Genomic DNA, 11,561 nt, shown 5'->3' on the forward strand with positions numbered 1-11,561 from the left:
GGACAAGAAAAATGAAAACACTTAACATGAAAATCTTAGAAAAGCTTTTTCAAGGCTTAGAAGTTTTATCCAAGTTATGCAGCTGTATGGGCAGCAAAAGATGGGAAATTGTTTTTGTAATTGCCTCCTACTACCTCCTTCTACTACCTGGTTAACATTTTGTGCCTGTGGCAACTTGACTCCACATGGCCATTCCCTGTATCTTGTATGATCACTAAATCCTCTCACACTCCAGATACCGGCCTGAGGGCTGAGGGTAGTAAAGAAAGATCATGTATTAGGATGATTTTCTTAACCCCTGATATGGGTCAATTATCACCTTCCACATGGAGGAATTCAAATAGATGCTTCCCTACTCTTAATTCCTGGAGATAACTGAGAAAACATAGACACTGAAGAAAGAAAATATCATTCACTTTGATGGCTTATGGGTGAAAGAACTTTGCAAAACATCTTCAGTCACTAAATCATTACAACTCTTTCTGAAAGGAATTGTTCACCATGAATCAAAGATCATAAAAATGTTTCAATCCTTTGATTCAGTAATTTAATTTCCTCTATATAAATAGTCCAAATGGGGGAAAAATCATGAAAAAATGGTAAATTATGGCTATACATTTTAGTAATAATAAGGGGGGAATAAATTAGATGTTCAGAAATAGTGATACCCTCTTCACATTCAACTAAAAAGAATACTAATCAGTCATTTAAATGTATCATTCTAAAGGTTGTGTGGACATAAAAGTACTTACAATATTTAGTAGCAAAAAAATAAAAATTATATAAATTATATAATTTCAAATATATAAAAACATATATGTAGAGAAAAATGGAAAACATACAAAAAGTCTACTGAATTTTGGCTTTTTTCCTAGTCCTGTTCTAAAAATTCAGAGAAAGTAGTGAAAAAGATGTAGACAACTGTAATGGTCTCTTGACATCTACCTCTAGTGGAAAGAAATAACAAAACACAAATAAGAACATACCAGTTAATGACAAGTGACAGAAGAAAATTAATTAGATAGTGTCTGGGGAGGTGGTTATTTTAGATTGAAGGATTAAGGAGTACCTCTCTGAGGAGATAGACTTTGTAATCAGGGATCCTGAAACTGAGATCTGATCTTAGCTCACTACCAAGTCTTGTCATGTCCTCTTCAGCTGCCAAAGGGGAATAATAATCTAATCAAATTTACCTCTGAGAAGAGATTCTTAAGAGTAGTGTATTCTTGTGGTTCAAGGACAAAAGTTCTCATGGGAACACTGACTGGAACTTGGGCCTGTTTTCTTCAAGTTCTATCCTTCCACATTGCATTCCTTGGGAGCAGTTAACTAGTCATTCAGGTTATGGAGGCCCATCCAAAGGGAGCTGCTAACCTGAGTGCAAGTTGAAGAGTTTCCAGTTCACCCAGTAACCAATTAAAATCAGAAATAAATGCCAATACTGTGTGGTGGACACTCCACCCTATACTGCATTTGGGAACAATTCCTTTTCTTCTTGTCTCTCTCCTATTCCACTGGAATGTTTCTCTCTCTGTTTTGTTTATTCCAATGGATAGCTGGGGAATTAAGACTCAGGAATCCTTCATAGTGGATTCAGATACTAGAACTAGCTGACAGTTTCCCTTATGGGTAGTCCTGGGGTGGAAGAAGGAAAAGTGATACCTTTCTGAGCCTTCCCAATAGGACAAGTAGAAGGAAAGATTTTTTAAGACTAAAATTGGTGGGGTTTTGTTTCATTTTTTAGTTTCATTTTAAGTCTATATTCTCTCCATTCACTTCTGCACAACTAGCCAATTAAAAGGCCATGCCATGCTAACTACTGCAGTCAAGGAGTGAGATGGGCTTGATTTGGGCTCTGGTCCGCAGATGTCTATCTCATCAAACTCACAAACCTTTCTTTCTTTAGGACTGAAATGGATCAAAGAGCTAATGGAACAGTGGCTTTATGTCCACTGACTAAACTGAAATTTTGAACAGAACTGTGAGCTGAGTGGGTAGTGATTTGACAGCATTGCTGAATACATACAGGCATGATCCCTTATTTGCCTTGGGACTCATATTACATCAAAGAGGATCTAACTTAGACTGGGGAGAGACACACACTCTTGGCAAACCTGCAGTATTAAAGTGAGGCTGTTCTCTGCAACTGTCCCAGTCCCAAACAGTCTATCTCTAGCCAAACCAGTGGGCATCTTAGCCCCAGAGACAGACTGTTCTCAGCTTACACAGCACCTTGAGGGAAAAGGGAATATGCAGGTAGGAATTGGAGTGAAGAAAGAATGGTGGGAGTGTTATCATTTGGTGCTCTTATGTTCCAAAGGATGCAGATAGACCTTAAAACCTAGCAGGACCCTATGAGGACTTCCCAGAATAGATCCCAACTCATGTTCTCCACCTGCCTTTTTGTCTATAGAGAAACTTTAATCAAAGTATCAACTTAATCAGAGAAGTGAGGGAGATACCACCTTAGGGCAGCAGAAATGAATCCAGCTAGGAACCATGAGGTTGTGGGTTTGATCCCTGGCCTCACTCAGTGGGCTAAGGATCCAGCATTGCCATGAGCTCTGGTGTAGTTTGCAGATATGGCTCAGATCTGGCATTGTTGTGGCTGTGGCTATGGCCAGCAGCTGTAGCTCTAGTTAAACCCCTAGCCTGTGAACCTCCATATGCCATGGGTGTGGCCCTAAAAAAATTATAAAAATCAGAGAAGTGAGAAAATACAGACAAAAAATAAAAACAGTCAAGCATGACAAAATAAAAATAGTTTATCTATTTCAACAAAGTTAAAATTCTTCCTCAAAGACTATAGATAATATTCTGTGCCATGTTCTTAGAGCAGTTTCACATGTGATAAAACCCCCACTGGGTGGAAAAAGTTAACTGTATGCTGCTCACAAGCATGTAGACCCCAGACTGCTTGGAACCAGAAGGTTGATGATGCTGATACCCAGTTTCCTCACCACCAACCAATTAGGAAAATGTCCACAGGTTGATTAGACCCTGTTCCTTGAGCACTATAAGACTCCTCTCCACCATCAGAGGTAGCAGGATTTCTTGAGGTATTAACCTGCTGTGTTCCATCTTTGCCTGTCAATTAAAGCTACTTTTTCTGTTTCCTCCAACTGTCTCTTAATTTCTATTTGGCATCAGTGTACTAAAATAGCCAATATTTTGGCAATGACATCACCATGGAAGTCTGGAAGGATCTGTCTTGCGTAGGACTTCTCTGTAGATAAATTACTGACCCCCTAACCCTTTCTCTGCTACACAATGTCTGAATGAATATGTAATCAACCACATTGCTTTGAAAACCCTAAAGCTAATCAGATGCTTCTACCCCCTACAGCAATTTTTCACTCTCTAATCCTATCTAATCTTTAAGAAAGTAGTAACAATTCTACCAATAATCTCTATTTTGCTAGACATTTTTATAGCTGTTTTTATTTATCTATTTTTGTCTTTTTAGGGCCACACCTATGGCATATGTAAATTCCCAGGATACAGGTCAAATTGGAGCTATAGCTGCTGGCCTATATCACAGCAACACAGGATATGAGCCACATATGCAACATACATTGAAGCTTATGGTAATGCCAGATCCTTAACCCACTGAGTAGGTCCAGGGATCAAACCTATATCCTCATAAATTCTAGTCAGGTTTGTTACCACAAAGACACAATGGGAACTCCTATAGCTGTTTTTAAAAAGCTAACTTACTGTAATAAATCTTTAGAAATTTCTTGCACTTTTCTGTGGTTAGATGATCTGTTTCTTAAATCAAATTTGAGATTGGATCTGCATGAATGTATCCATCATGGATAACTTTATTCACTTCCTTGTTTTTCCTCCCTTTCTTTTCTTTGCCCTCATATCTGTCTGTTTTCAAGATCATGCTTGCTTATCTAACATCATCTCAGTATTCTAGCTCTGTTCTATCTTATATGAATGCTAAATCTTTGCTCACTTCAACCTCAGGCCATGACTTTTAAATAATGCTATGGAATTATTATGAGGGTATATGTTACATTGCATTGTCCAAAAATTTCCCTGTAAAAGACACTCTTGTCATCGTATGAGATGAGATCAGCTTGAAGAAGACACAGACGCGGCTAATGCTGTAGCAAGCAAGAGCCCCGAGCAAACTCAAGTTCTATATTTTATTAGGATTGTGAGCAAAGGCAATGTGTAAAAGTGTAGGGGGTAAAAATTTCAAATATATTATGGATAAATCTTGCTAAACTAACACAGGATATGTATCTTATGAGGGGTGTATGATTAACAGAGTTTGATCAACAATCGTCAGATATTATCTCAGCAAAGCCTTAACTTTTACAGCAGGCCTGTTTGTTCCCTTCACAGGCACCATAAAACTTAACTATCTAAAGTTCTTTCTAGCTTAACCTTCTTAGCATTCCAAGAAGAGGCATGGTTTTCCATAACCTCTGTATTCTATTCTCTTTCTTACTCTAGTTATGTGCTTTCAAATTTGAGGCTTATGGCCCTGTTTTCTTCCACCCACACTCTTTAGGCATATAAAGAGAAATTTTAGTTTTATTTTACTATGATTATAATGTATTTTATAATTCTATGAGTCATTTTCAGTCATTAGACAGGCTCTGTATTCAAATGTTATTAGGCAAAGATCCCATGTAACGTATACTTAGTTATCTGGTCCACCATCTGTCACAAATCCATTATTTGGTTACCATTAAAGCTTTGATCAAGACTGATTTATAGAGATTTATAAAAATAGACCCTATAACAGAAACTTAAAATAGAGTTTGTATTATGTGCTATATCTTGTCTACGATAAAACTCAGACACAGAGATATGCTGCTTTTTCTATGCTCAAAACATCGACTTGGAAAAATATCACTACATGGACTATAGTTTGGTTTATATGTATTGTTTACTCATAAGCTGAGTGTTATCTCAGTATAGTCCGTGTGTATGCCATCTCATTCAGATTAGGTTTAAAACATCTCTTCCTCCAAAAAGCCTTCTATATATTTTACCAGCTTATAATACTTTTTGGATTTATATCACCAGGGAACATTTTACATTGACTGCATGACCAAGTGCCCCCTAATGGTAAGATGTTAAGGGCATTCTCTACCTACCAATGGTGTAACCTTTCATGGGAATGTGAATTCAAACATGACCTGCATTTTGTTCCCTCTAAATGTTCATGCTTATGGTCATATCAAGAGTTAGAAATTATTCCCCTTCTCTCTACATTTGGAGTAGTCAACAGAATGCAGGGGAAGTGGTACATTAAGACTAAACCTGAGTATTAGAGGGCTGGCAGCTTTCTTTTGGAATGCTCACAGGATGATTCCTTTTAGAGCCCAGCTTCCATGTTGTGAGACACTCAAGCCTTGTGAATAAGCCATGTTACTCCAGTTTACATCCCTAGATGAACTCCCAATTGACAATCAGCATCTACTACCAGCCCCTTTGACAGTCCAACTAAATAAAAACCCAATGACTATGCCATTGCCAAAATCCCAAGGAGTAGAACAATCCAGATGAGCCCAGTCAACCCAAAAAAACATGAGAAATAATGGAATGGTGTACTGTTGTTCCTGAATCAGACATGAGACCAACCTCCCCACCCCATCTTTGGACCCTAAATAGAAGCCTCCCTTGCTCTGTCAGAGTTATGTCCCATTCAGGTTTGTGCTGCCAGTAATGAAACTGAGTTTGGTGCAAGCAAGGTATATTTTGATTCAATGGTCAGAGATTAGAGAAAGGGCTCTAAGGTAGCTTCTCCACAAAGGGAGGTAAAGTAAATGAATTTTAAGGCCTAGGAGGCAGAGAGATCATTGAGCCTATAGGAATGGGACAGAGATTATCAAAGGCATTTGGGAACAACTGGGGGATGTGGGATTTTGCACACTCTTTTGAACATGGCACAAATAGTGTCTAGCAGAGTATGAATCTCTCATTTGGAAGATATCTGAGAATGGTAAAAAAAGAAAGGTAACTTTTGGATGCTTCCATGTGTTATCTTCCCATGTGTATCCCTGTGGTCAAGTCAGAACTAGTTTAGGATGTATATCTTTGAAAGCACATAAATCTCAAAAGTATAGCTGCAAAGATTCTCTGTCAAACGCCAGGTATTTTGAAACAAAATCAGAGGTAAATTAAGGTAAGTGTCCTCAGGGAGAAAAACTCTAACAAATAAAAGTCCAGGACCAGATGGCTTCACAGGCAAATTCTACCAATAGTACAAAGAGGAATTTATATCCATCCTCAACCTTTTTGAAAAGGCTGAAGGAACACTCCCAAAGACATTCGATGAAGCCATCATCACCCTAACACAAAAACCAGACATAGATACCACCAAAAAAGAAAACTATAGGCCATATCTTTGATGAATACAGGTGAAAATACTCTCAACAAAATTTTAGCCAACCAAATCCAACAATGAATAAAAAAAAAAAAAATCACACACCACAACCAAGTGGGATTCATCACAGGTTCACAAGGATGGTTCAACATATGCAAATCAATCAATGTCATACACCACATTAACAAAAGACAAAAAGTACATGATCATCTCAATAGATACAGAAAAAGCATTTGACTAAGTCCAAAATCCATTCATGGTGAATAAACCTCTTACCAATTGGGTATAGAGGGAGCATACCTAACATAATAAAAGCCATTTAGAACAAACCAACATCAAATATAATACTCAATGGAGAAAAGCTGAAAGCCTTCCCACTAAAATCTGGAACAAGACAAGAATGCCCACTCTCACCACTTTTATTCAGCATAGCATTGGAAACCCTTGATTCAGCAATTGGACAAACAAAAAAGATAAATTGTATCCAAATTGGAAGACAGGAGGTAAAATTGTCACTGTATGCCAATGATTTGATACTATATATAGAAAATCCTAAGAACTCAACCCCAAAACTACTAGAACTGATCAACAAATTCAGCAAAGTAGCAGGATATAACATTAACACTCAGAAATCAGTCACATTTCTGTATACTAACAATGAGATATTAGAAAGTGAATACAAAAATGCAATATCTTTTAAAATTTCATCCAAAGAAATGGAATACCTGGGAATAAACCTGACCAAGGAGATGAAAGACATATATGTTGAATACTATAAATCAATAATCAAGGAAATTAAAGAGGATGCAAAGAAATGAAAAGATATTCCATGCTCTTGGGTTGGAAAGCTTAATGCTGTAAAAATGGCTATACTACCCAAAGAAAACTACAAATTCAATGTGATCCCTACCAAATTACCCCTGACATTTTCCACAAAACTAGAACAAACTATCCAAAAATTTATATGGAATGACAAAAGACACATAACTGCCAAAGCAATCCTGAGGAGCAAAATCCAGGCAGGAGGCATAACTCTCTCACACTTCAGGCAAAATTACAAAGCCACATAATCAAGACAGTGTGGTACTGGTGCCAACACAGGCATACAGACCAATGGAACAGAATAGAAAACCCAGAAATAAACCCAGACTCCCATGGTTAATTAATCTTTGAGAAAGGAGGCAAGAATATAAAAGGGGAGAAAAACAGTCTTTTCAGCAAGTGGTGCTGGGAAAACTGGACAGCTGCATGGAAACCAATGACACTGGAACACACCCTCACACCATGCACAAAAATGAACTAAAAATGTCTTAAATACTTAAACATAAGACAAGACACCTTCAAACTCCTAGAAGAGAACATAGGTAAAACATTCTCTGACATCAAACTTACAAATTTTTTCTCAGATCATTCTCCCAAAGCAACAGAAATAAAAGCCCTAATCAAGCTGACAAGATTTGAACAGCAAAGAGAAACCATGAAAAACAAAGACAACTTACAGAATGGGAGAAAATAGTGTCAAATAATGGAACTGACAAGGGCTTAATCTCTAAAATATACAAAATACTTATACAACTCAACAGCAAAAAAGCCAAAAACCAAACTGAAAAATGGGCAAAGGCCCTGAATAGACACTTCTCAATGAAGATATATAGATGGCCAACAAGCACTTGAAACAATGCTCAACATCCCTGATTATTAGAGAAATGCAAATCAAAATGACTATGAGATACCACCTCATGCCATCAGAATGGCTATCATTAATAAGTCCACAAATAACAAATGCTGGAGAGGGTGTAGAGAAAACGGAACCCTCTTACACTGTTGGTGGGAATGTAAATTGGTACAATCACTATGGAATACAGTATGGAGGTACCTTAGAAAACTAAACATAGAACTACCATATGACCCAGCAATCCCATTTTTGGGCATATATCTGGACAAAACTTTCCTTAAAAAAGACATATGCACTCGCTTGTTCATTGCAGCACTATTCACAATAGCCAAGACATGAAAACAACCTAAATGTCCATTGACAGATGATTAAATTAAGAACATTGTAGTTCCCAGCATGACACAGAGGAAATGAGTCCAACTAGGAACCATAAGGTTGCTGGTTCCATCCCTGGCCTCACTCAGTGGGTTAAGGATCCAGCATTGCCATGAGCTGTGGTGTAGGTCGCAGTCGCAGCTTGCATCTGACATTGAGGTGGCTGTGGTGTTGGATGGTGGCTACAGTTCTGATTAGACCCATAGCCTGGGAACCTCCATATGCTGTGTGTGTGGCTCTAAAGAAAAGACCAAAAAAAAAAAAAAAAAAGAAAAAGATGTGGTATATATGCAAAATGGAATATTAGAAAACAAAGTAAGGCCATTTGCAGCAACATGGGTGGAACTGGAGACTCATACTAAGTGAAATAAATCAGAAAGAGAAAGACAATTACCATATGATATGATTTATATCTGGAATCTAATATATGGCACAAATGAACCTTTCCACAGAAAAAAAATCTTGGACATGGAGAACAGACTTGTGGTTGCCAAGGAGGAGGGGAGGTGGAGGGAGTGGAAATGTAGGATGCAAATTATTTCCTTTGGAATGGATAAGCAATGAGATTTTGCTGTATAGCACTGGGAACTATATCTAGTCACTTATTATGTAGCATGATAATGTGAGAAAAAGGATGTACACATGTATGTGTGACTGGGTCACCCTGCTGTACAGTAGAAAATTGACAGAATACTGTAAAGCATCTATAATGGAAAAAATAAAAATCATTAAAAAAAGAATTGGATTTGATCTGAATCTCTGTCCAAGTATGTATGAGTTATATATACTAGGACAGCTTTCTTGGTGCCTCTAAATTTCAGTTCCTGCCCATGTAAAATTGAAATAAAAATAGTTTCCACTCCATAAAGTAATAGTCAACATTAAATTAGATAATGTATCTGTTGACAAATAACAAAACAGTGTATGGATCATAATCAGCACTTAATGTTATATATCATCATTATCATCATACATTCACCTACAAAACACTGTCTATGCATAAAAATATAGCTTTTGCAGCTTCCCCTTTTCAAACACTACCATCTTTTCAATTAAAATTTTTGTCTCTCTCCCCAACTTTCCTTGGCACTTCATTTAAATCTTTATTCTTCTAAAACAATACTACAGTCTGGCTTGTAACAGAATTTCTCTTATATACAATGAACTTAATAATTTTCTGTATCTGATTTATATTTCACCAGGACATATCCAAATGGCTTAATCCAGAAAGTGTTTTTCATATTAAATGCTTCCAGGTGACTAGTTACTGTTTCTAAATAGCCCTCATCCTTCTAGTACTTAGAAACACTGTAGTAAAGATATCCATTATTTGATGAGAACATAAAAGAAAACAAAAAACTGTAATATTTATGCATTTTAATAAAATTTTCTAGTTTTTTAAAAAAGTAGAAAGACCCAGAAAATGTTAAAGACTAGGAAAAATATTTACCAATGATCCCTCTGGCACAAGGGTATTGCAACATGTTGAATTTGACAAACACATTTTGTATTATTTTAGGTAAAGTCGGGATGTATGTATACACACATAAGAAAATGTATGTTATAGTCTTCCCATTTCACTTAATGTTAAATTATTAAATCCTTCCAATAAAATTTAAAATCTCTTTTCAAATATTTTTAATGTCTACACAATGTCATGGTGTCATTGGTGCATAGGAATGGGTTTACTCCTTATTTTTCCAATCTGTACACTCTATTTCTTTTTTCTACTGCATTATGCTGACTACAACTTCCAATACTACGTGGAAAGTAATAGCAGGAGGGACATCCATTCTGGTTTTGATCTTAGGGGAAAATCGTTCCATCATTTCACCTTTAAGTATGATTTATGTTAGATTTAAGTGCTTTTCTAATACCAGAAATGAAGTTCTCTTCTATTCCTAGTCTTCTGAGAGATTTTATCATGAACATATATTGAAATTTTTCAATGCTTTTTGTGTGTTTGCATCAGTTTGTCATGTGACTTATTTTTAAATACTGAACTAGTTTTGCATATCTGGAATAATTCCAATTTAGTTATTTGTTTATTGCCTGGCAATAGACTTTAAAATAATCATTGTTACTGGAAACAAAGAAAGTGATTCATTCAAGGGATCAACCCATGAAGAAGATATAACAATGTAAATATATATGCACCCAACATAGGAGCACACATAAATAAAATATTAATGGACATAAAAGGAGAACCTGACAATAAAAATGGAGTAGGGGATCTAACATCCCATTTACACTAATGGACAGATCATCTAGATTTAAAAAATCAATAAGAAAACACTGGCCTTATATGATTGACACATTACATCAAACATATTTAATTGATAATTTGACATATTTTTATATATAATTACTATATATGGCATATATATATGTAATTTATATACACTCAGACATACATGCATGCTGAAAACAGGAATATATGTATTCCTTTTAGGTGCACATGAAACATTCTCTAGGAAAGATCACATTATAGGCCACAAAACAATCCTTTGTAAAACTAGGACAAATGAAATTACACAAAGCATCTAATACTGATATGAGAATAGAAAATGACTTCAAGAGAAAAAAATGCAAAACACAAATAAGTGGGGGATAAACATTAAGCTAATAAACAACCAGTAGGACACTGAAAAAATCAAAGGGAAAGTTAAAAATACCTAGAGAAAAATTAAAATTAAGCCATGAAAATTCAGGAGTTCCCATTATTGCTCAGTGGGTTAATAATCTGACATAATGTCCATGAGGATGGTGGTTCAATCCCTGGCCTTGCTCAATGTGTTAAGGATCCAGTGTTGCAGTGAATTGCAGTGTAGCTTGCAGACACAGCTCAGATCCAGGGTTGCTGTGGTTGTGGCATAGGCCTGCAACTGCATGTCCCATTTGACCCTAACCTGGGAGCTCCCATGTGCTATTGGTGCAACCATAAAAAGAAAAATAATGGCAATTCAAAACCCATGAGATGATACACCAAGAGCAGGTCTAAGCAGAAAATTCATCATGATACATGCTTGACTCAGGTTAAAAAAAATCTGAGGAGTTCTCATCCTGGCACAGTGAAAATGAATCAGACTAGGAACCATGAGGTTTTGGGTTTGCTCACTGGACTTGCTCAGCGGATTAAGGATCCAGCATTGCCATGAG

This window comes from Sus scrofa, unplaced genomic scaffold, assembly GCF_000003025.6.
Source record: "Sus scrofa isolate TJ Tabasco breed Duroc unplaced genomic scaffold, Sscrofa11.1 Contig621, whole genome shotgun sequence".
Taxonomy (NCBI): Eukaryota; Metazoa; Chordata; class Mammalia; order Artiodactyla; family Suidae; genus Sus; species Sus scrofa.